Genomic DNA, 26,787 nt, shown 5'->3' on the forward strand with positions numbered 1-26,787 from the left:
CACACATAGTTATCAAATATTTGCACCATAGACAATTGGTATGACGTCCGAAATGCAATTATTGGTAATTCTATGGTCACTTTTACTGAATCTGTCCCGTCGACTTAAATCTCCAAATATTATTGCGGTCTTCTTTAAAGTTTTTTATGACAGTTTTTGGACCATATCCTCAGGTTGGGAATAAGTGTAAATTAAGCTTGCACCCCAAAATCTTGAAAATTTACAAAATTCTAGTCTAACACCTGTCACAGGCGTGCCTGGTAAATGGTCTGGTATCTGTAATGAACATTGCATTATTATCAAGATAATTACATAATCAGTTCACTATAATTATTACTTGAAGCTTTTGCTCAATGATGTTTCCAAGATGATGGTAGTGGTAGGAGTGGATGACGACGACGAAGGTGATGATGATGATGATGATGATGATGATGATGATGCACTTGGAAACCTTCCTTGTACAAACACATCTCATTAGTTGACTTTTTCCGATATAAGGGTAAGGATGAAAACACACTGAGAGAGTATGAAAATCAATCAATGCAAAGACGATTCTTTTAAGTTTTGGAAATGGGGTGCGGTGAGGGGAAAAAAAAACAAGACAATGCAGATGTGTCGGTGGAGAGCAACTCTAGAAGGAGAAAGAGAGGGAGGGGGAGTAATTTCCAAAATAAAAAAGGGATGTAGCGATCGTAATTCTTTGGCCTTTCTTTATCAGATATTTGATTAGATATTAGAGAGAAAGAGAAAGAGAGAGAGAGAGAGAGAGAGAGAGAGAGAAAGAGACAGACGGATAGACTGAAAGAGAGAGAAGGAGAGAGAGAGGAAGGGAAGTTTAGAAAGCTCGCATCATCTGCTGGAAGTGCTCCGAAGTAAATATACTTCCCAGAGGCGGATAATAAGATGTAATAAAATGAAGAAGACAATAGCATGAGGATCTCCAACAGGGAAGAATAGCACCCATTAAAAACGGCTATAATTGCAGATCATCATTTCTAGCAAGGATCAAGGTTTTCCATCAATGTCTCAAAGCCACCAGTGTCTAGGCCATTATTGAGTTGGCTTTTTCTCTGTTGACTCTATGGTACTGTACAGTTCTAGGAGGTTTATACTTCAACGCTTTAAGAAATGTGCTGATCACCTGTGGCGTCCTTATAAGGGAATGCCATTGGAGCTGTCCAGGCATTTCTTGCAGACCATAGTGCTCTTCCCAAGGGAACTGGCTTTTCAAATCCCACTTTCCTCATCTTGTGTCACATCTTCCTGCTATTGAGAAAGATAAACATCCATTTCTATCTTGGATCAATTAGTAGTATCTGTGTAGTTTGCTTGGCAGCGCTATACAGTAATGCATGCATACTTTACCAAAGATCAGTTAGTAGTACCGGTACCCTCCATCTAAGATGTGTAATCTAAGATCATTTGCATCTGATTATGGATCGATTGTATTTCTGAATTTTTGAGATGAGGACCTGTGGCATAATGGATAAAGTACTAGGTAAAATTCAGTCATAAGCGACACTATTCTGGAGGTTGATAGTTTAATTCTCAGTGCAGATGATATGAAGAATAAAATAAATTTGCATGCTGACAACCAGATTCTGCATCATCATATATATATATATATATATATATATATATATTTGGGGTGGAGAGGGCTCCCGTAAGCTGTGGTGAAGGCAACCTTTCTAGGAGAAGCAAATCTCTGATTTAAAAAACCATAAAGCGGGAGACCAGTACCCGCATTAAGCTGGTCTGCAGTTTAATTTGTTGCTGGCTATCTTGCTCTTGCTTGTTGCTAGATCTCAACATTTTGAACCGAGAGAGACACTTAGCTGTCGTACAAAGCTAAGACTCTGTAACATCATCTGTGTATAGATACTCTCAGGCATTTGGGCTCATGGACTTTTAAGTGTCTGAGGGAGTGGTACTCGTCTGACAAGACGTTGTAATCACCATATATATATATATATATATATATATATATATATATATATATATAATGAAAACATGGAGTAATAAAAAAAAAAAAAAATTAAAGGTAATTGCAAATTCTCTCCCAAGTTTCGGATTTTGTAATCATGCCCATATGCATTTACTTTCTTTTAATGAATTGAGAGGTGCTAATGAGTTTAGGGCAGAATACAGGGTGGAACAATAAAATTGTCACCCTAGGAAAAACAACATGATTCCATTTCTGTTTGATAAAAACCGGTTTTCTTTTTTTGTTGCAGTCCATCTACAAGTTGGCCAGTTGTGTACAAATCCCAAGAGCGATATGAGCTTTCTATCATGCCTGAAAGTGACACAATGTTCAACTAGCAAGATCGGAGATGTGCCGCTGTACAACTCATGCTCTCTATCGATCCAAGTTATGACAACAAGATCATTTCCAGCACCCTCTTAATGAAATCCGGACGGTTCAACACTTGAGGGCACAGCTCAATGAAGTTTCTGGCCACGGTTATGGTCTTTGGTATGGTTTCATGTGAGAGACACATCATGCCACCTCACATCTTCGAAGTTGGTTTGAAGGTCAACACCAAAATATACCTGGATGTGCTGAAGAGTGTAGTGATACCCTGGTGAGTTGTGAATTACTTAAGTCTTTTACTGGGTCATGGCTGATGGAACAAGAGCATGTTACCCTTGTGGATTAAATAATGTGGTTTCATTGGAAATTCCATGCAGAACTCCTGAGTTCAACAGAAATATTTCAGAGTTTGACAGAAAGATTCCTGAGTTTGACAAATTACACTTGAAATAGGTAGGAGGTTAAGATGAGTCCAAATACTCCAAAGTATAAGTTGTGCCTCTGTGTTCTGTCTGGATTACTCGTTAGTATCTGTTACCTGCTTAGGGTCAATTTGATTTGGTTTGTCTATTTTATGACCTACGTTTATTGGGTCAGTCCATTCTCTGAGTTGTTGGTTGGTTGTTAGTTTCTTTGTGTATATTGTACTTGATAAATATCCATCATTCTACCACTTTGTTACAAAGGTAATTCTACATGGCACTGTTCAAAAAAAGATCTAAATTGTATGGAAATTAACGATCGGAAAAACTACTTAATCAAAGTGCGAATATCTGCTGACTCAGCCGAAGTTTGTGCTTCATCATTTGCAAATGAAAAAGAAAGACTGATGCAAGAAAAGTTATAAATGGTGGATAGGGCTGTGTTAAAGGAATTTAGAATCACAGCAATGGGAGAAGTCTTGTTCATCATACAATTCTCCAGCCTTATTCATTAATGTTTAACCTGAATCTATATGCATACAAAAACTTACAAAAATGTTGTGTGAAAGATAAAATGTATTTTTGCATATGTGTAGAAAAGTATTTTAAGTTGACTTACGCCTGCCAAGTTTCAATTTTTTTTTTTTTCAATTTTGACCTCTTAACAGCTATTTTTCCCTCTATGCCAATGAAAATAAAAGACTTGATTGTTATAAAGGAAAAAGGCAAATCCCTCAATTCCATAGCTTGAAATACATCGATCAACAATGAAAAAATATGTAGACTATGGAAAAATCAAGAATCTTCCAAAAGGCTATAAAAAGAGAAAGCTGACAGAGAGAATTGAGGGGAGACTTTGTTTAAATTCGAGTTCCTTTCAAATACATATTTGTAAATATATATCTTTCTACATGTAAGAGAACTTTAAGGAGGCATAATTTACGGGGGGGTATGTGGCTTGCAAAAAAAAAAAAATAATAAAAACAATAACACTATTAAAAATGAGGCATGTTGCTAACAGGATAAATTTCTGTAATAATATGTGAAAATAACAAAACAGGTACTTGATAATATTGTCTACTCAGATGAATGCAGGATAGACCTCTATCCAAGGGGCCGAATATATGTAAGAACAACCCCCATACCTACGTAAGAAGTACAAATATGTCAGGAAAAATTCAAAGAGGCAAATTCCTCTATTAATATTTGGGGATATATGAAAACGACTGGAGAGAGACGCATCAAACTGTATAAAAGTAACTTGAACATTTATTTTTGAACATTTACCAAGATATATTGAATGAAACATACATTCCAACTCACCAAAATGAACATGTATTTATGCAGGATGGGGCAAAGTGCTACAACTCTAAAAGTTCTAGAAAATATTTTAGAGAAAGAGTATTACTGTGTTGGCAGACTAGTCAGCACAGAGTCCTGACTTAAACCCCATAGAAAACCTTTGAAGATTTTTGAAAGTTTAATTAGTAAAAATATACACCAAGGAACTTGGATCCATTATGGGCCAATGTTAAAGAGGAATGCAATCACGAATTCTTACATAACAAAACTCTATGATTCGGTGCCAAAGAGGCTAAGATTTTGTCTTTATAACAGAGGCTGGCACACAAAATATTAAAAGCAAAAGTATAAAAAAGTGAAAAGATGAAAAGAATTATTATCATTAAAACAAATATTTATATAAAAAACTTTAAATTAATAAGTTAAAAATTTTTTTTTGTTCATATGTCATATTGGCCACTTTTTCATGACCCCCCTCCCCTCTTCCGTGCTTAATCATTAAAAAATATTTTTTTATAACCTGTATAATTTATAGATGGGTTTATTAATTTTATAAGTAGTATTAATAATATAAACAATAGGAATCCAAAGAAAAAACAAGAAAAACAATTAAAAAAAACAAACAAATTTTTTGGGAAAAATTTATAAAAATGTATTGGGTGGCCACTCTAAACTGAGCGATGCTGTATTTATATAGGGTGTTCCAAAAACAGAAAATCATCGCTGCGAGGTATGCAGACAAAATTATGACATAGTTTTAAATATTGGGAATTATTGTATTATTTTAACACACACACACACACACACACACACACACACACTAAAATAATACAATAGATCTCAATGTTTAAAATTGTGACAATTTTGTGTACACACACCACAGCACCATTATGATAATCCAACCGAGTATTTCTAGAAAATTAATTAAAGTGGGTGATGCAAAACTTCTTTGCTTACAGAATCCACAAAATCTCATCCAATATGCACCCTGCACTTCTGCTGACAAATCCTGATGTGCGAAAATTCACCTGGCTGAAGTCTGTAGCCTATTTTGGAATTGTGCCAGAGGTTTTAACTTCAATATATATTGATCGGCTTCATGCTGGTGGCTATATTGCACCAAGTTGCTTGTGTTCTGCAATTTAGCACCCCATCTCCGCCCTCAGCCACCCTTCTAGGCAAACATTTGGCTACTGGCACCACAGTCATCACTGGCAGACACTCGACATGCCGAGAGTACATATTTTAGTCTTTGAATCAGAAAGGTGAGAGAAAGTCTATGTATGTACTAGTCGAAATACTTATGTAAAAGGCCAAGATTTTGATCACAGGTGATAAAAGGCCCAGATGTTGGTCTAAGCAGGAAAAAGGCCAAGATTTTAGTCTAAGTAAATTGGATCACAACATGTAAAAATCAAAACTTATATCACAACAGGTTGAAGGCCAAAACTTGGATTGCAGTAAGTTAAAGGTCAAGATTTGTATTGCAGAGGTTAAAGATTTGGATCATAGTAGGCTAAAGTTCAAGACAGCAGGTTTAAAGCCAAAATGCAGATCGTAGCAGATAAAAGGCTAATATTTAGATCACATAAGGTAAATAAATCATAGCAAATAAAAAACAAGACTCAAAACAGCAAACTTTTTATCATTGCAAATAATATAAATCTCACCTGTCTGTTTAAATGCATGTATGTATGTATGTATGTATGTATGTATGTATGCCTGCCATGTAACCCAGTACTACCTGCCTCATGGTCGGGTCACCGGCGACTAAACTGGTTCCCCCACCAGACTTGTTTGGTGAGGAGGGCGGCTAGTCTCCCTGGAGGATTAAAAACAAGACCTTCCAAAGGGCGAATGAACTCTTTTTCTGGGTCAACGGCCAACTAGCACCGTGTATATTTGTGTGTGTGTATATGTGTATTGGAGTAGAGAGGGCTCCCGTAAGCAGTGGTGAAGGCAACCTTTCTAGGAGAAGCAAATCTCTGATTTAAAAAACCATAAAGCGGAAGACCAGTACCCGCATTAAGCTGGTCTGCAGTTTAATTTGTTGCTGGCTATCTTGCTCTTGCTTGTTGCTGGATCTCAACATTTTGAACCGAGAGAGAGACTTAGCTGTCGTACAAAACTAAGACTCTGTAACATCATCTTTGTATAGATACTCCCTCAGGCATTTGGGCTCATGGATTTTAAATGTCTGAGGGAGTGGCACTCGTCTGACAAGACGTTGCAATCATCATATTTGTATGCCTGCCTAAAACTTCCAACAGAGGCAACGGATTTTCACGAGATTGGTATCGTTTTGAAGCTTGAGGTAGTTGCCTGTCTAGCTGCAACTGATGAGCTGTAATACAGCAAAACAGTACTGTATGTGGATGACTATATATATGTGTGTGTGTGTGTGTGTGTGTGTGTGTGTGTATGTGTGTGTGTCTTCTTGAGTGTTTTCATCTTAAATTCTACACAATTATGCAGAATGTAAAAACCATGCATAAATAGAATTCAATGTAATAGTGAAGCGATCATCTAATAAAAAACCTTAGCTTTCTTCCATTATTGTTTCTAGATATTAAATGTACATCTCCATTAATAAATTAAAAGTAGAATCTCAGTTTATTTTTAAGAGGGGGTAACAAAAGGTGTTACTGCACAATACTTTCTTCTTTCAGATTGAAAACACCAATTGATATGTTTTAAAGGAGGCGGGAATATATTAATTGATGGAACAAAAGTCTTCTACCATCAATAGCTATGGGTTGTTTGAAGAATGGAAATAATCACGTTTTCAAAGAGAAGGGAAAGGGGGGGGCCAAGCAAGGCAAGCCAAAATGTGATGGAAAGAGGAAGAGAAAAGTAAAAGAGAAAAAGCGAATAAAGATTAAGCCGAAAAGAAGAAGAAAGAGAAATAAAATTAAGTGAAATGGAATTTAGCAATTTAGCCTTTTCTTATTAAAAAAACAAAAACAAAACAAAACAATATTGCTACAGTACAAAAAAAAAACATTTCTGAGTTTTGGATTTTAAAATAGCTTCTCGTTTTCTTATACATTTTTAATATTAAAACAGTTATTTTTTTGTATTGCATTTGTATCTTTATTTTTCAGTATTTATTTCATTCATATTTGTGAAGTTGGAGTTGGAGGTTTGAAAAGAAGTTAGACACAAAGTCATAAAAATGCTAGGAGTGGGAATCAGTCTGATTTTTTTTCCTGAAGAATCTACTCATAGTTTGAATATAGGAAAAATTTAAATTAACGAGTGGGAGTCGGGTACTCAGGAATTCTAGCAGGTGGAGGTAGGATTTTTGGAAATTATAGTGTGACCTTATACCTTCTGACTCCACAAGTTCTTCATTGCATTTTTATTTGATATGCCTACTCTACATAAAAGTGCCGATTCACTAAGCACAACACATTAATAAATTTATTTTTAAATTAATGAATAATATATTTAAAAATAAGATTTCAATGAAAAATAAATAATATACAAAAACTGTAAAAAAAATGACAGCCACATTTGTTTACCACTTTCTGTGTAGCAATTATTGGAAACTGAATCACTCATTTTTGACCAATGGAACATAAAAACATAGTGCATATGCTTTAGTAATATTTTGTTTCACCCCCCCCCCCCCAAAAAAAATGTATGGTCCACTTTACTTTGTATATTGTATTAGCGGAGGTGCCTGGCATTGCCTGGGTGTAAAAGAAAAAAAAAAAAAGAGAAAAAAATTTGGATGGGAGGTAGGCTCGAACCCAAAGCCTTGAAGCGAGTAGCCTGCAACTTACCACAACGCTACGCGGGCAGAGAAGTGAGAAAGGGTGAAATTAAACATTTAAAAAAGCAGGTGGTTAAGCGAACGTCAACGTGTAGTTTTCTAAGTCAAGCATCACGCCATAGTAGTAGAGAAAATGAAATCACAGTACGAATTTTGTAACATAAAAGTCGCTAAAATAAAAGATACTGATGACCTCCTTTCGTAAATTGGACATATTATAATCTAGGGAGTATATAAAAAGTTCTAAGAAACAGTGACCCTGCCATCTTCGAGCGACCCCCCCCCACTCTCTCAAAGAAAGGCTTTGGCGGACATATGAAAAAAGGCACACACACACAACCACACACACATTTTCGCTTTTATATTATAGATAAATATCATTTATTCTTTTATTAGCTACTTAATTAGTAATTGGTGTAATAATTAAGCCTCTTTTATTTTCATTTATTTTCAAAATTTCACAATTATAGAATTTGCATTTCTTTTGCCAGACTTTTTTTTAAGAAAAATCATTTAAGGATATTCCTTTCATTTTGATACAACCGTAACTACAATAAGGATCTCAGTTATTTTCGTCAAAATTGGAAATATTTTCAAATTTGCACCAACTATGCGCAAATAGCTTCACTGGCTTGGAGTAAACACTGACAAAAGAATCCGGTTTGGAATCCGAAGAGGCAGATAGTGAAGCACTGCAACACTTTTCCAGCAATTGTTCCAGCTGCGCTGGCGCCGACCATATTGGCTTACCTTTCTATTGGACTTTGTCTGCGATGCCGAGAAAGAGATTGTGATAACTGAGCATACCGTGTCTCCATATAACCAACCTAGACCTGCATCTGGAGAGCCAACTTCAACTTTGAACTGTATAGTCACAACAGATACTGCAGTACATCAGACTTGACGTAGAGTGCCATTTTCTCATAAGACAGAAGGTTGCCATCATTAGTAGTAATTAATATGACTCTAGAATAGAGTAATACAAAAAAGTGACCTTAATTAGATTTATTCTTTATTTCTATTATAGTGTTCTCGGTTAAAGGAAGAGGATTTATTAATATGGTAAGTTGGTCGTTACTACTCCCATGTTGAAATTAGTAATCTAAGAGAAAAATGGCTAACTAAAATATAAAAATCAGTGAATTCAAACAAAACAAACCTATAATTTCTGAAGCACAAGTAATTTTTAAAAGTGTTTTTACGTCAAGCTTGTCTGAGAGGGGTTTACATAAAAAAAAAATCTATATGAAGCTTTTGCTTATGGAGCTATACTGGTAATTGAAATAGGAGAAAAATTTCATTTTATCAATAATATAAGTTTCACCTGTCTGTTTAAATGTATGTATGTATGTATGTATGTATGCATGTATGTATGTATGTATGTATGTATGTATGCATGTCTGCCTAAAACTTTCGACAGAGGCAACGGATTTTCACGAGATTGGTATCGTTTTGAAGCTCGATCCTTCGGACGACAAACATAAAAAAATTGGCTAAAAACAAATTTCTTCACCCTCAACTGGGCACTTTTCTACAGGGAGGGGTCGCTTTTTCCCCCCGATATTTTCGAAAGTCATCCCCTCTTTTCGATTGACTAGCCTTAATTTAAACCTTCGCCACTTCTGGTTTGGCGATGGATGCAACAGCAAAAATGTCACTTTCTTTTTTCACTTTTTTCCCCGTCTTCAGGGTACGATTTGAGCCTGCCTGCCTACTACCACTTTTTTTGTTTTTTTTGCTCAACACACACCTCCAAACACCCGGGCAATGCCAGGCACCCAGGCTAGTTTTATATATAAGAAAGAGGGTTTACTGCATCTGCATATTACCAAAAACAGTCATCAATGTTTGTTGCAGTTTTTATTTTATATTATATGCAAAAGTTTCTGACCTGTAATTTTTATTTTATTTTTATTTTATTTTTACTTTTATTTTATATGCAAAAGTTTCTGACCTGTAATTTTGTATGACTGCAAGACATGGTTGATGCAGAAATGACACTATCCTGGCTGCAGTGCATCAGCTGAAGAAAATTGGTGGTCTCGCTCTACAGGCCTCCATGATGCTTCACAACAATGTCTCAACTAGTAAGGGAATCACTTGTTGATGAGCTGATCCTTGTTCGTGGCACAAGAGAAATGGCAATAGACAAGAGAAGCTGGAATCATTTATGAAACGTCTAACCTCAGCATGAGACATAAAAATGAAAATAAATGGAAATAATACAAAACTAGGAGGAACTGTGAAAATTCCACAGCGCCATCTTTCATAAATAATATATTGCTGCTGGGCATTCTGTGGACAATCAGTGAAACGCCACAATAGCCCTTTTGTTAAAACTGTAAAAGTATTTATCCAATCTGATTAATGTAGTGTCAGAATATATCTAGGCATTACAGTTTATCTCCAATATCCTTATAGGAGTCTGTGTCATATTTCCATTGTATGCACGGCCGGCACAAAGGAAATCCCACGATATCATTATCACATCTTTAGACAGAATGGATATTATCTTTGGATCCTAGCCAGAAAACCAAGAAGGTATATTTTAGTTTCGTGTACGGCCCAAACGAGACATCATGTTTCTTTTTTATTTTATTTATTTTCTTTTCACATTGCATCTTTGGTGATGAGAAGATCCAATTATTAAAAGGAAGATAACATACTATGAACATTAAATTAGCGTATCTATAAGGAGTCACCACTTATCAAGGCCCAGAGGCCACTCAAGGATAAGGTTAATGAGTGTATTGAAGTTAATGGGGAAAATATTGTAGTAATCGTTAGTAGTGGAAATTTGGTAGATTGGATTACTTAAGGGGACTGCTCATCAAGAACTTGTTTACATTGGACTTTCAAGACGACTATGTTGTAGTCAATTAGAAAGTAGGAAAATGGAAGAGAGTTCCACAGGTGTGCAGTTCTAAGAAAGAAGCTTTTTTCATGGGATCTACATTTAAGTTTAGGCACAGATAAAGAGTAGGTGAAATTATTGATAGTGGTTTCAGCTAGACGAGTGTTTTTCGTCAAAGTCAGGCAAGGAGGGACCATAGATTGGAGCTCAGACGAGCACTTGCCATGAAAATAACAAAGTAGAGACAGGCTCGCAACGTCTTTTCTTTGGGAAAGAGGTTGCAGGGAAGAGAAAAGAGCATCACCTACTAGGTTACGAAGTCTATTTTGAACTCTGTCAAGGCAGGAAAAGGTACTTCTAGCAGCTCCTGCTCAGATGTTGTAACAGTACTTCATCCTTGGATGTACTTGATTCTTCAGATAAAGAATTGCATCAGCTATGTGACTTCTACTGGAGCGGTAGAACGATCCTACCATTTTTCCAAAAGCCTTGGCAACGGATTTGATGTATGGGCTCCATCGCAGATCAGGACTAAAGATCAGACCCAGAAGCTTGTCAAAAAATGGAACCTCCCCAAAACGAGAGACATTCATTTCAATTGATGCTAAACGGGGATCAGTGCGTTAATGATATAAAGATAGAAGAAGCTTGGTTTTAGACGCATTAAAATTAACCAGCCACCTCTTTCCCTATTGCACCACGTGCTCAAGATCAAAGGAGAGAATCAGAGAAAACTTGGTCGTTTACAGCCTTTGAAGTGTTGCCATATATGGTAGTGTCAGCAGCATAAATGTCTATGAAGGATCTTAGGGTGTGATTGGGGAGATCATTGATGTAGATCAGGAAGAGAGATGGACCCCTGAGGGACTCCAGCATTAATACTGTGAGCTTTTGATTTCTGCCCATCAACCACTACTCTTATAAACCTATCAGAGAGAAATGATTTGATAATAGAAAAGACATTTCCAGCTATACTGTAGCTGGAGATTTTGTGAAGTAGACCTTTATGCCATATACTATCAAAGGCCTTTGATATGTCAAGAGCAATTGTCCTAGGAAGGAAGCCTCTATCGAGAGATTCGCTAATCCTATGAGATATAACGGTTAGCACATCTGCTGTAAATCTAGCAGAACAGAAACTATATAACATGTCAATGAAGAGGTTGACTATTTTTCTATTTAACACAGATTCCAGCAATTTATTCATGATGCACAAGAGACGGATTGGTTTGTATTGAGACAGAGAGATGACCGATCACCTGAATTTGTAAATACGGGGGATACTGATGAGGTTTTCCAGGGTGTTGGGAAGCAATTCTCCTTAATGCTTAAACAGCTTTGTAAGTATGGGAGCTAGTTCTGGTTGAAGCTTTTTCAGCACTATATTAGGAATGCCATCAGGGGCAGTTGCTTTACTGGAATCGAGGTTTTTGATTAGCTTGGCAATATTACGCATAGATATTTGTATGTTACATAGTGTGTTTTCAGACACAGGAAGAAATACGGGGTGACTCTGATCACATAGGATAGAATTTGCTGTAAAGTTCTTGGCAAAAGGTTTGGCTTTGTTCCATGCTGATGAGGTCACCTCAGGTCCATTGATGATGGTTGGGATAGAGCAGTCACTTCTATTCAGGACCCTGTTTGTTATTTGCCCAAACCGGTGGGAATCAAGCCGCTGCTCAGCTACTTTGGACTTGACTGACTGAGCACACAACTCTCTCTAGCGTTCTTTGTTACTCTTTTACAGAGGTTGCTGGCAGTCCTGAAGGCGGCTTTAGTCTCAGTACATCTACTATGTTAGAAGCAATGGCAATAGTGATTTCTGTGTGCAATGGCAGCAGCACATTCTGGAGAGAACCACAGCTGACTGTTTTGTTTTTGCTGAAATTTTTGTTAAAGGTATTAATATATAGATAATCAGGGATTTCATTTCATGAAAGGTCTGCTTCCACTCTGTAAACTGATACTGATCAGAAGAACATCTATATGTATATAATAACAGGTTATTTACCTCCTCTTCAGGAGATTATATACAAGGTCAGGCATGGTTTTGAGAATTCAGTGTATTAATTTGGTATTTTTTTTTATGGCATATCAACCTTTTCAAGAGATTTAATGCCAAATCTAGTAATTTTACAAAACGTTTTTCTGTTGCAATTTTATATTCTCAAGTATTTATTCATGAAGTTTAGTTTGGTTGTTTTGTTTTCTGGCATATCAACTATTTTTTGGTTATTTAATGTTGAATCCATTAATTTTGGGAAAAAAATCTTTTTTTTTGTTTCAAGTTCTTTATATCTTCAGATATTTATTCACGATGTTTAGTTTGGTTGTTTTGCAGAAAAAAATTGTTATTTTTGACGTTACAGAACATGATTACGTTTTGCAAAAGGAAAGAAGAAAAGTGATTAGCAATAAACTCACACCTTAGAAAGAAAGTAAAGCCTGGGAGGGTGGACCAGCTTGGACGAAACAGAACTATACCTTAGTCAGACTGATTTGTATTGTAAATCTACAATACAACATACTAACATATTAGTCAAGTTGGAGAAGACAAAACCTGGGAGGATGAACATCCTAGAACTGCACAGGACCATGCACCTCAGCCAACAAAGAATAAGCAATGTCAAAAATGGTCTAGACTTCTGGTGGCTTTGGATACCCCCTTCCGTGAAAGCTTGACGGAAAGATGTTACACAAAGTCAAGAAAGTGAGATTTGAAAAGAGAAAAAGCATTCTGGCCTGCAAAAAAGGTCTCTGCAGCCCCATTGATATTCTTTGGCAAGGGTGCTTAAAGGCGATTAGCAATAAACTACCCTATTCTCAAAGCATGAGAAGACAAGACCTAGGAGAGTGGACCTCCTAGAACTGCACAGGACCATGCACCTCAGTCAACAAAGAATATGCAATGTCAACAATGGCCTAGACTCTGATGACTTTGGATCACCTCCCCACGCAATCCCCCTCCCTCCTCGGTTGGAGTTTTGTATATATTTAATACAAGAGTTTTGTATATATTTAATACAAGATATACTGTTTTGCTTTGTTCGTTCTTTTCACTTCATGAATATTTCGTCTATAAAAAGAATAATTAAAACATAAGAACCCATTTTTTTGTTGTCTTTCATCGAAAATAGAATCAGCTCATTAGATTAGTTTCGATTTTAACTCTTTGTGAACACCTGTGACCCATTCATTCCAGCCGAGAAAAGACGTGTTTATTCATTAAGTATTCTGAAGCAGCGTCATGCTGTTTTTTTTTTTTTTTAATTTTTGTGCTTTATTTTTTAGGTTCAAATAATGTCTGATCTCATAGACATTAAAAAGCCTTAATGAACAAATCTTTGTCACTTGACCACCTACGAAAACATGGCACAGACTTGTAAAATGTCACTCATTGTTAACTTAAAAAGTTTCTGGAAGTGTTTCTAGTGTCTCAAGTGCAGGGGTGGGGTTGGGGGGGGGGTGTTGCCAGGAACCTGTTTGCTTTTGCAGATGGGATTACCTAATAATGAGATCAGTTCAGGTCAAATGAATGTAAAAAAAAAAAACATTTGCATAAATGCAGCTTTGATCAAAGTGTAACATATGTTCTTCCTATATACCGATGAAACATGAAGTTATTTTTTATTGAATTTAAATCTATTTTGAGAACTTTCTCAAGTTGATCAAATGGAAATTGCTATGAACTGTTTCTGAATGTTTGAGATGAGGATTATATTTAGTATTTCGATTATTAGGAATACTGTTATTCTTCCAGCGTTTCGGATGATGTAACCTCCGCCCTTCTTCAGCAGTGTCTTGTCAAATGTGGAAATCTTTCTATTGAACTTGGAAATTTGCACAGAATTTCGAATATAACCCTATATTTAATCGATGGGATTAATCTTATTCTGTTAGATGAAAGTTTTAAGCAAATTGCTTAGAATTTGTACCCAGTCATGGCTGACGGAACGAAAACATGCTACCTTCATGGATTAAATGAAGGGTTTCGTTCTGTTCTAAATTCATTGCAGATTCCTGGGTTTGACAGAAAAATTCGTGAGTTTGACAGAAAAATTTGTTAGTTTGACAGAAAAATTCCTGAGTTTGACAAAATACACTTGAAAGAGTTCGGAGGTTCCATTGGCCGGAATATTGTGATAATGACACCCAAGATGAGAAGAACAGAAATAATACAAATAATACAAACAATGTTGTATGTACAGCATAATTCACGTTGACACACTGGTTCCCATCAGATCACCAAAGTTAAGCAACGTTGAGCCTGATCAGTACTAAAATGGGTGACCATGTGGGAATTCCAGGTTCTGTATGTGCTCTCCACTTATCTCGGCATTGTTTCTCATAATCTAGCATTTCTCCTTGTGACTGGACTCAAGCAATACCGATGTAGGAGAGGTGTAGTTGGAAATTGTGTAGCCCTTGCCTCGCAATTACATGCACAGCTACCATTACAGGGGATATACATTGCCCCTTGAGACTGAACGAAGACATCATCAACAAATTGTTGTAGATTGTATTTATACTGATTTTATACTGCCAAAATCCAACAACCTCTCGTTGACTCTAAACATACTCAGTCATCTCTCCCTCTAATTTCTTATCTTTCTCTTTCTCTCTGTATTTCTCTTCTTTTCATTTCCTTGACCAACACAGTTCTTCTGATTGCATCAAATACCATAGAAAGAAAAGAAAAAGGAAATCAGCAGTTTAACCTAAATTAATAGTATATGATTATGGCATAATTTTATCTTGCAATTGCACCAAACCAGTCTTTTTAATTCCATATTCATTTATTTTTTTACTAAAAGTATTGTATGTTTAAAATTGTTCAAATCGATAAAAAGTTTTAATTTTCTTATCAATTTAAACAAATTAAATGAAAATTATAAAAACAAAAACAAAAAAATATCGGACTAAAATGAAAAAAAAAAAAGAAAATATTTGGTACTTCCACTTCTTACAAAGCATTTCCACAGTACTCTTCTTTCCTCATCCATCCACGTTTTTTTTACATTTCCTGTTCCAACTCCCTTCGTGTCTTGGGACCCTCTCTGGCAATTCTCACTCCCCCTATATCCAGCCACATCCTCAGAATTTCGAACAGTTGTATGATGATGACAGGACCGACCCTGTTGACTAGTGGGACACCTATCTGACGTGAGACCATCACAAGATGTACTAGCCTCATTCACGTCGTTATTTTCAATATTTTTATTTGACATTCTCCCATAAATGGGGTTAGTGAATTTAAGGTTACACCACCACCGATAGTTTTATCAAGACATTATCTCTAGGAGGGTTCCCCACCAAGATCAAAGATCCCCTCCCAACTTTTTTACTCCATCACCACCATTATTTGCATTACCACCACCAACAACAATAGAAATAAAATCTACAATGATAATAGCAATACTAATATCGGTAGCAATAATATTAACAGCAAAAACAACAATAGCAATGACAGCAAAAAACAACACCTACCATTACAGCTACAGTAATAATAAAAACATACCACCACCACCACCACCACTACTACTACTAGTAATAATATTAGTGATAATAGTAATAACCAATAAAGTCAATATTTTTTTAAATAATAATAATAATGATAATAATAATGATAATAATAAAAATAATAATAATAAGTAGAAGAACAATAATAATAATAATAATAATAATAATAATAATTTCAGTTAGAAAAGCTTACTTTGTTCGTTTTTTTTTAAACTCCTCTGCCGATGTTGCATTTGGCCAGAAAAATGTACACAAAAACAGAAACATAAAACATCCAAACATGTGAAAGACAATTCCTCGTTTAACCGTGAATTCAAGTTTTAAATTCTAATTTCAGTAAGAAACGCTTCTTTTTTTTATAATAATAATAATAATAATAATAATAATAATAATAATAATAATAATAATAATAATAATAAAAACTGGAAGAAACAGAGGGTATGGTACTTCCCAATCAAACAGAGATGAGGGCACTAAGTGAACATGATAGCTACAAATACTTGGGAGTTCTGGAAGCAGATACCATCAAAACAACAGAAATGAAAGAGAAAATTGGAAAGGAATACCTTAAAAGAACAAGAAAACTCCCCAAAACTAAACTATATAGTAGAAACCTAATTAAAGGAATAAACATGTGGGCAGTGCCACTAGTAAGATACTCTGGACCGTTTATAAGTTGAACCAAAGAGAAAACTCGATCAGAATACCAAGAAACTCATGACAATGCACAACACTCAAAGGATGATACTGGTCGACTTTATGTGAAAAGCAAAGACGGAGGAAGAGGGCTGGTCTGTGTAGAAGACTGCATAAATAACACAAAAAAGAATTAGAGAAATACATAATGCAGAACACCGAAAAAATAATTACCGCAGCAAGAGACACTGAAGAAATAAACAAGATAGAAAAAGAAGAGACGAGGAATAAGGCGAGGAAAGAAAAATAGGAAGAGAAATAACTACACGGATGATTCTTAAGGGTGACAAAAGATTAGAATAACAAAAACACTTGGAAATGACTATAAAAAGGATGGTTAAACAGAGAAACTGAATTCCTAATAACAGTTGTACATAGATAACACAATTAGAACCAACCACATCCAAGCAAGGATCAACAAGACACAAGAAAACAGCAACTGCAGACTTTTGCGGATAAAGAGATGAAACAATAAATCACATAATAAGTGAATGCAGCAAACTAGCCCAAAAAAGAATATAAAAATAGACACGATCAAATTGGGAAGGCTATACATCGGTAATTATGCAGACAATTGCATCTTGAACACCCAAACAAGTGGTACAAACACAAACCGGCAGCAGTACTTGAAAATGAAAGTTACAAAATCATATGGAACATGGATATACAAACAGACAAACCCATCCAAGCAAGACGACCAGATATCATAATATTTAACAAGAAGGAAAAGTTCTGCCAAATTGTAGATTTTGCCATTCCAGCAGACCATAGAATGAAGATCAAGGAGACTGAAAAGCAGAGCAAATGCACAGAAATGGCCAGAGAGCTCAAAAGGATCAGAGAAAAGGAAGAAAGTCAAGATAACACCACTAAGAACGCTAGGAACAATACCAGAAAACTAATAAAAAAAAAATCAGAGAGATTGGAATGAGAAAATACAACAGATAACAATAGTGAAAACTGCAGAAATATTAATGAAAACCCTTGAATGTGGAGACTAACATCACACTTGAATTACAGACACAAACTGGACACAGAGACGGCTACAAATGTAAAACACAAAAGAACATGACATGGAATCATAAAAAATGAAACGGTATAATTGTAAGGTACCCTCATGAGGCTTTGCGTTCCGGCCATCCCCTCCTTTTTTGTATATGTCACCATAAACTTGCACCACACCAATTAAGTGAGGAGAGTCAAGGAGGATGGAAAAAACGAAGAGAGAAAGCACTAGCCAGACCCCTGCTGGATGAGTGCAGGGAGGACAGGACAAGGTCATTGGGGGGGTGGGCGTCTTATTACCACCCAAATCCCAGTGAAGACCAATGGTCACTACCAAGGAGAAATCAATGGTAAGTGGCTGTTGCAATAATGCAAATTCTTTTGCAAAAGTTATCGAAAGGTGGAGAGTACTGGAAATCTGGGGAGATTGTTGTCACTCAGACTTCAGAGAACACCACAAGTTGTTCTCAAAGAGAAATCTTTGATGATGGCTTATGTAATTACTCCTAGTGAGTAAATAATAATTATCGAAAGAGGTAAAGAGCACTTGAAATGTGGGGACACTTGTCACTAAGACTCCAGGGAACACTGCAGATTGTTTTCAAAGAGAAATCTTTGATAACCTGTGCGAAAACTCCCAGTGAAGAAGAAGAAGAAGAAGAAGAAGAAGACTAAATTTAGAGATAATGGAATTGGTTGGTTGAGGTGATCTCAAAAGATCTACTGACAGCATTTTAATGGCAGCCCAAGAACAAGTCACTCACACTAAGCCCATCAAAAACTATGTTGACAAAACTACAGAACCATCAATGTGTAGATTGAGTAACGAAGGAGAATAAATCTTAGCATATATTATATCAGAATGCACTATGCTAGCTCAACATCAATATAAAAAAAATGGAGACACAACAAAGTGGCTCAGGTCCTCCAACAGTAGAAGATATGCAAACTTTATAAAATTAGACAACAATGAGAAGTGGTATGAGCATAAACCATAAGTGGTACATAAAAACGAAAATGTCAAACTTCTTTGGGACATGCGCATATAAATTGATAAAGTCCTCAAGCATTCCAAACCTGACTTGATTTTTCTAAACAAAAACAAGAGAACTTTCTCAATAATTGACATAGTCTGCCCTTTCGATATTAGAAAGAACATGAATAAATAAATATCAAGATCTGAAATAGGAATGGAAATGTAAAGAAGGTGATTCTTGTTGAAATTGGAACGCTCACGGCCATAACGAAAAGCAACCATAAATGGCTTGATCAGATAAGTGAGACAATTTCTTTTCCAATTCTGCAAAAGTGAAAGTGTTAAGGTATAGATTGAATGCCTAAAACATGAAGAAGCAGTACATGGAACCAAGAACATTAAAGCTGCATATGTATAAGTTCTTTATCCCCTCTCCTCTCATCATCTAATCACCCCAACTCCTGAAAAAAAGAATGATGCTAAATAGCCGAGAAGGGTCAAGGAGGAAGGAAAGACCAAGGAGAGAGTGCTGACCAGACCTCCACTGGACAAGTATCAAGGGAACTGGGACCTTGGGGAGGCTTATTGCCATTCAAATTCCAGTGAAGACCAATGGTTGCTGCTAGCGAGAAATCAATAAGCGGCTGTTGCGATAATGCAAATTCATTTGCAAATGTTATCGAAAGAGGTGGAGAGTACTGGAAATCTGAGGAGACTTGTTGTCACTCAGTTTCCAGGAAACACCACAAGTTGTTTTCTAGGAAAGATCCTTTATGGCCTGTGTGAAAGTTCCTTGTGAGCCAATAATAATAATAATAATAATAATAATAATAATAATACACAGAGCTTGTCAGAGAACTTATAGGAATATGGAGCATGAAGAAAGTCAGTATAATACCAGTAATTGTAGGAGCACTAGGAACAATCCTGAAAAAACATGGAAAAAGACTAGGAGAAATTGGAATCAAAGGGAAGACTGAGACTATACAACAGACAGAAATGATTAAAAAAAGTCGACATCTTTAGGAAAATCCTTAAATGCGATAATCAATCCACATAAACTATGAATATTAATGAGTCAAATGAAAACTTAAGTAAAACAAAATGGTGAAAAGAACATCACATGAAACCGCAATCCAATTTATAAATGGTTCCTCACCCTCTAAAAAAAAAGGTGTCAGTTTTGGTTGATACCACACATAATAGCTGTTAAAGGTCAAGGAGGATGGAAAAATTGAGGAAGAAGAGCATTAACCAGACTTCTGCTGGAAGAGTTTGGAGAATACTGGTAAATGGTTGTTGTGATAATGCAAAGTCATTTGCAAAGGTTATCGAAAGAGCTGGAGAGTACTGAAAATTGAGGGACAACATAAAACAAAAGTTCCTTCTTCTGGCTAACTGAAGGAGAGAAATAAGTGTATGGTAAGATGATATTGATGTGTACTTTATGCCATCGTAGTACCCTATCACCCAAGAAAAGTCTATGTGAAAGAAAATACAAAATCGTAGATATAATTATTATATGTACCAATCAATGTAATTATATGTATGATTTTTTCAAATATATTATTATTATCACTTTATGTATCAGCACAAAATTTTATGTATCTATTTTCAGTATTCACTTCGACAGTGTTCAATGTGTAGATAGAGCTAGGTAATAAGTTTTGAAAATATATATGGCATTTAAGCTACATATAATTTTCCGCGTTTCCTCCTCATGAGGATTTGTCAGGATTTTGCATGGAAACAATGTTACTTCGTATTTTTATATATGCACGTAGTAGTAGATTTGCTATTTAGTCAATCAGATTCTTTGTTATTCACACAACCATTTATCTTAGCCAATGAGTGCATGTTTATTAAAATAGATTAGACTAATAATAGATGAACAAAACTTCTTTCCTAGAGCTGCCTGCTGGCCTGCTTCATGACTAACTTCAAGTCTAATATAAACAAGTTCTTGTTGAGCTGTCCCCTTAAATAGTCAAATTCTAATTCTACCCAATTTACACCATTAACGATTACTAAACTTCCACTTTACATGCATTAACCCTTATCCTCGAGTTGTTTTCGGGCTTTGATAGTGGTGACTCCGTTAGGCAAAAAAAAAAAAAAAGATTTCAAAATCCAAGATTTTATTCATTTTACGAATCAGTTTTTTCAAAACTAAAACTTTGGTACATGAACAGATCTGTTTCATTCATGGAGGAACAACAAATATTTGTATGTCAATCTATTATCTCATTTTTTCCCATCTGATTTTGACATTAATAGGATTAAAAATCAAGATATTTCATGCAAATATAATATGCACAAACGGCAGAACAATATCTGAGGTTTGTTATAGGCTTATTAGTTCTCAAATTCCTCGATAATCTTAGATTTCTATACTTTTTCTGCTGAGAAGTCACGGCCAAAATCGGTTAAGATCAATGGAAGTGGTAAAATATTTTCTCTCTTAAAAATTCCTCCTCCCCCTGCCACCACTTAACACCGTTTGGGGATCGTTCACAAGGAACAGTTGAGAAGAGAACACCGGTTTGGCTTCGTAGTTCTTTCATGTGAAGTTATTTAAAATCACTAAACTAAGCTGCAGTGCTCTGTGGCGTAGTGGTTAGCGTGCTGGACAATTCACATTACATTTTCACGTTCGCGCCGACCTACCGTAGTCGTTTTTTTTTTTTTCGTAAACAATTGGAATGGACTTTTCTTAGTGGCCGAACTGTTAACGTTGCAGATGTTTTTTTTTTTTTTTCACACTTTATTTTCCTACTTTTACTCATGACTCCAGGTTTGATCCTTCCTACTTACCTACCATAACATTTTTTAAAACTCCCCCCCCGTCCCGGAAACAAACACTCGGGCCACGCCGGGTACCCCCGCTAGTTATATAATAAAATGATTGCAGATATTCCCCTCTGAACCAAAATACCGTAGGTTGGTAACAACAGATGTCAGATACAAATTTATTATGCCTAGATTATTACCCACTATCTTATAAAACTTTAGAACACCATTTTATACACATTTGGTCGTTATACTAAAATCTCACATCCTAGGAGCAACATTATCACAATCGCAACATCTTTCAACGAGGTTATTCCTATTTTTACTTCTAAATCTACAGCCCTCTTACCACCCCCACTTATCACCAGGACTATATACACACTTTATAACTATTTTTTCACGGAACCCTTCGTAACTGGTTAATAAACTCATATACATACCATTATCTTTCCAGTTACCGACTATAAAATAATAATTTCTCCCTTCAAAATTCACGGCTTCTCTCATTGGCTGAGAACTGACAGATTCATTATTCAGGAATAAACAACTTATTCAAAAAACGAACGTGCCAGACCTTCACAAACATAGCGTCTCTCTCTCTACACGAAGCAATCGTTTTATAAATATTAAATCAACTACAAAAACTCTTAACCGCTCATAATCGTAATTTTATGTATTAATACCCTTACCGTTACCTCCACAGACATTGTCACCATGAAACCAATCCCCTTAAAAAAACATTCTTGATACAAACATAATTAACATTTACGGTTAGCATTTTTTTTATTCGATTCTCCATACCAAAAAGCCAAACGATGCTATTGTTTTTTTGTTTTTTTTTTTATTTGTTTTAGTTTGTTTTATAACGGGTCGTTTACTTTCCTGTTTTTTAAATTTTTTATTTTGAATTGTTTCCAGTACCTAATCTAATAAATATAATCCCTGAAAAATAAATAAATAAATAAAAATAAATAAAAAACAAAAAACAAAAAGAACACACAAAATTTACGGTTAAAATTGCTTCTTTTTCTACTTTGATTCTCCTTACCAGACACTCAACAATGCTATTTTCTTTATTTTTTCTTTACACAGCTAACTATAATGCTTGACTCTAACATTCAATCATAACCGTAAATTGACATTTTATGTACTTCAATGTTACGTGTGATTTTAAACTGTCTACGTGTGGGTGGGTGCGTGTATGTGCATGACTTTGTTTGTGAGGGTGTGTATGAGTTTGGTTGTGCGTGTATGTGTGTGCATCCGTGTTACAGCATGTGTGCGTGTGTGTGTATGTGCGTGTTCCTGTTTATTTTGTGTGTGCGTGTGTGTATTATCTCCTTTATGTGTGATTGTAAAGCCTTTAAACTGTCTACTCCTTACTATTTTCGATGAAGTGTGTGCACGTGTGTGGGTGCATGTATGTGTGCATAACTTTGTGTGCCTAAGTTTGGTAGTGCGTGTGTGCATCCGTGTGTTCCTGCGTGTGAGCGTGTGTGCATGTTTGTGTTTTTTGCACGTGCGTGTGTCTGTTTTTCTTTGTCTGCATGAGTTATTCTGTACATATGCATGTGTGAGTGTTTGTGTTTCTTTTTGTATGTGCGTGTGTGTGTGTTTTTTGCAAGTGTGTGTGCATGCATGTTTCTGTGTGTGTGCTTGTTTGCATGTTTGTGTCTGTGTGTGTGCATCCGTGTGTGTGTGTTTTTTGTGTGTGCGTGTGTTTTTTTGCGCATATGTGTGTGTTTATTGGTGCATAATTCCGTGTGTTTGCGTTGTGTTTTTGCATGTGTGTGTGCTTCTTTGTGTGTGCATGTGATTTTTGGTGTGTACTTCCATACATGTTTTTTTCATGTGTATGTTTTTGGGGTTTGTGCTTCCGTGTGTGTTTATGCGTATGTGTGTGTGTCAACCAGACTCAGGCATGGTAATACATGGCCGGGTAGGTACAGCTAGTACTGAATATTTCCTTTGATAATCAGAAAAACCAGAAAGTTCCTGAAGAGAAAAATGCATAGCAATATAATAGGTACAACTCCGAAAGAACCAAAACAACTCACATCGAATCCATTTCCAGTTATTTTTTATATATGCTCTGTTGTTATATCTTAAACATCGAGCTTCTGATTTAAAAAAGACTTGTATACATAAAGAATAGAAAATATATGAACGGAAATCGCTCCAGACAAGGCATAAAGCAACTTGATGAAATGCTATTTTGAGGTAAAAAATAAGAAACAAACTGGCCAACAATAAGTTTATATGGATAAATTCCAACCCAGAAAACAGCAATTCTTCTCTCTTTGTCAGAAACATTGCTTGTGTGATGTGAGGACTAAAGGACAAAATAAAGGAAGCAAGAGTTACGATGCTTAACTAAACCAAGATCCACTGTCTACTCTCCAAGATATATTATCTGTAGTGATCCGATGTTGCTTAAAATTCATTATGTTCAAGTTTGTTCTGCAAATATTTCTATGTTCTATAGTTATGTCTTTTTGTTAGGTTTAGTATCTAAGCTAATAAAGCAAATAAGGAACGCTAACTCTTACTAAAAAAATAAGAGTTATTCCCCTTGGTTGATTTTTCTTTTTAGGTGTTTATTTAAGTATGTTCTTATATTAGCAAACTGATAAACTAGACTAAATATTAAAAAAAAAAAAAAATTGCAATCGCATACATTATTGCCAATAACATGATACAACAATAACAAATGAAAATTGACTGGTCATAATCAAAGTAATTTGTCAGTTTAAATGCTATTTGGGTCCAACTCATAAAATTTGCAGACATAATTTCATATATTATATATATAATAACAAGAAAAACAACCTCTAAATAGGAACAGAAGTGAACTAAGACAGTCGCTCTATATATGTCTAGGGGACTTTCTCAGTAGTCAATTTACAAAGGAACGACTTATGGCCAGAGGTATTGGACAATCATGACCACCATATTCACCTGACCGTAATCTTCTGAACAATTGTTGTATGAAGGTTCCTAAAGGCTTGTGCCTATCATCAAAGCCATACCGACAATCTACCTAATTGACAAGCACGTATTGAAGAAGAAATTAATGCCACTGCAACAATTGAATTAGCTAAAGCTATTATTCGGAATCGAACTAAACGTGCCGAATTGATCTAAAACGATTGTGGAGCACCTTACAAACATTGATTATGACTAGCATAAACTTCCATCTTTTCTCTTCATATAATACTAGACGTTTTAGTCTGTTAAAAAGTTATAGCCGTTGACTTAGAATAGCTTATGTCAAATTGATAGTTGAATAGAGTTAAATTTGTGCTCATTTTTACATTAAATATTAATCCTTATTAATCCCCAATAGTTCAGCGAATGAACACCATAATACGTAGTCCAGCGCACCTTATCATAGCAATGGTCCATACAAAATTTCAGCCAGATCGGGACAGTAGTTTCTGAGAAAACTAAATGTGGTGTTGTGGTGACTAATCCCTAATAATCCCTAACTGTGCATAGAATGGATACAATAATACCTAGTTCGCTGCACCTTATCATTGAAAAGGTCCATAAAAATTTCAGACAGATCAGCCCAGTAGTTTTCGAGAAAAAAGTGGAATGGACAGACAGACAGACCAAGAGAAACATAATATAGGACACGTTTATTAAGTCATTTATTTTTATTTTCATATGTAGTTAAGGAATTATCTTCTGTGATACTTATATCCAACGCCGGGTAAATATTCTCTAGTAAAGTGGTAAGACTCTGTGAAGAATTTCGAGAGATTATTATGCGGGTATATATATTTAGGGATCTGCATGTAATGCAATAAGAAAAAAAGAATTAGATTCTGAAACGCACTGGTAAAATATTGTTATTATCCTAGGCACGACTTATGGTCATCCGTATATAATTCCATCAGATGGGACCAAAATTATGTGCATTATATTTAGATATTTCGGACTACTGTTCTCATGTTAAGTGTTATTATCATAACGTTTCAGCCGATGTAATTTCAATGTGTACCTTATCGAACTCAGGGATCTATGTGAAATTTCAAATAATTTATGAAGGTAGATTGTTATTGTTCCATCAGCTATGTAATATATAAAAAAAGTTAGCTATTACCTATAGTGTGGACCCTTCAGAAGACTTCACTTAGAACTGATTGTAACTTAACTCCTCATCCATTGTGCCATGTGCCCATGTAAGTGTTTCTTAATTTAAAAAATTAAACAGTATTGCTAAGAATTAGAGATCTGATGTAAATGGCATAAAATTTTACTTGTATATTATTAATAATAATAATTAATAATTAATATATCTGTTACGACGCGCTCGGCTGACACCGATAATTGCCGGTCTCGCCCGATTGATGCTTGACGGGAATTCACGAGAATTCGGGTGAAATTATGCAAGATTACCCACTTTTCTATTGGGAGGAACGGTGACGAGACAATGGGAGGGGATGCGTGGTGGGGGTGTAGAACTTGTAGATATGCAGCTTCGGTGTTCTTCATTCCCTGTAACGCTTCTTCGTTATATTGTATACTTGTATTATTCTCAGCATGCAAGGATTTTCCTTAATATTTCAGCCGTTTTTATTATCGTTAGTCGTTGTATTTTTGCAGCTATTCCACTGATTTCAATTTCTGCCATTCTTTTTTTTATTATTATTATTATTATTATTATTATTATTATTATTATTATTATTATTATTATTATTAGCAGTAGTAGTAGTATTGATGTTGATGATGATGTAAAAGACTAGGCATTGTAAATTACATTTTTTGTAAATTAAAACAGTACATTATTTTTAAATATCATCCGATTACATTTTTTAAGGAAAATAAACAACTAAATTACAAAATACCCTCATTACATTTGGTGTCTACTGATAAAATAAAATGACAGGAACAGTTCATGTGTTGATGTCAGATGATAAGATGAGTTACTTCCCTTGATTGATTATATGGAAACTATTTAAGGCACATATACTTACTGCTCAAGGTGTGAAGTTAATAGTGTCAGAGTTTACATATCATAAATTCTATTGTTTGCATGTCATAAACAACACTGTTGCTAGGACACCTTATTTCTTTGCATTATTTTATAAGTTTTGCTGGTGACGTAACATTTACAGTTGA

General features: G+C 35.4%; 1 protein-coding gene and 1 pseudogene across 5 annotated transcripts in view; one reads left to right on the forward strand and one right to left on the reverse strand.

Annotated features, from left to right (window-relative positions):
- Positions 1 to 26,787, reverse strand: part of LOC145241395 (uncharacterized) — a 585,324-nt gene that overhangs the window by 255,116 nt on the left and 303,421 nt on the right. The window contains exon 1 of one of the 5 annotated variants that reach the window (XM_080104322.1): positions 26,643 to 26,699. The exons of the other annotated variants lie outside the window; for them this stretch is intronic. The gene's annotated coding sequence lies outside the window, so the exon portion shown is untranslated. Of the gene's footprint in view, positions 1 to 26,642; positions 26,700 to 26,787 lie in introns of those variants that run through there. 5 annotated transcript variants of the gene reach the window in all.
- On the forward strand, positions 14,874 to 14,992 carry LOC145241898 (5S ribosomal RNA; annotated as a pseudogene).

This window comes from Euprymna scolopes, chromosome 20 (genome assembly GCF_053919585.1).
Source record: "Euprymna scolopes isolate OS-2025 chromosome 20, ASM5391958v1, whole genome shotgun sequence".
Classification (NCBI taxonomy): domain Eukaryota; kingdom Metazoa; phylum Mollusca; class Cephalopoda; order Sepiida; family Sepiolidae; genus Euprymna; species Euprymna scolopes.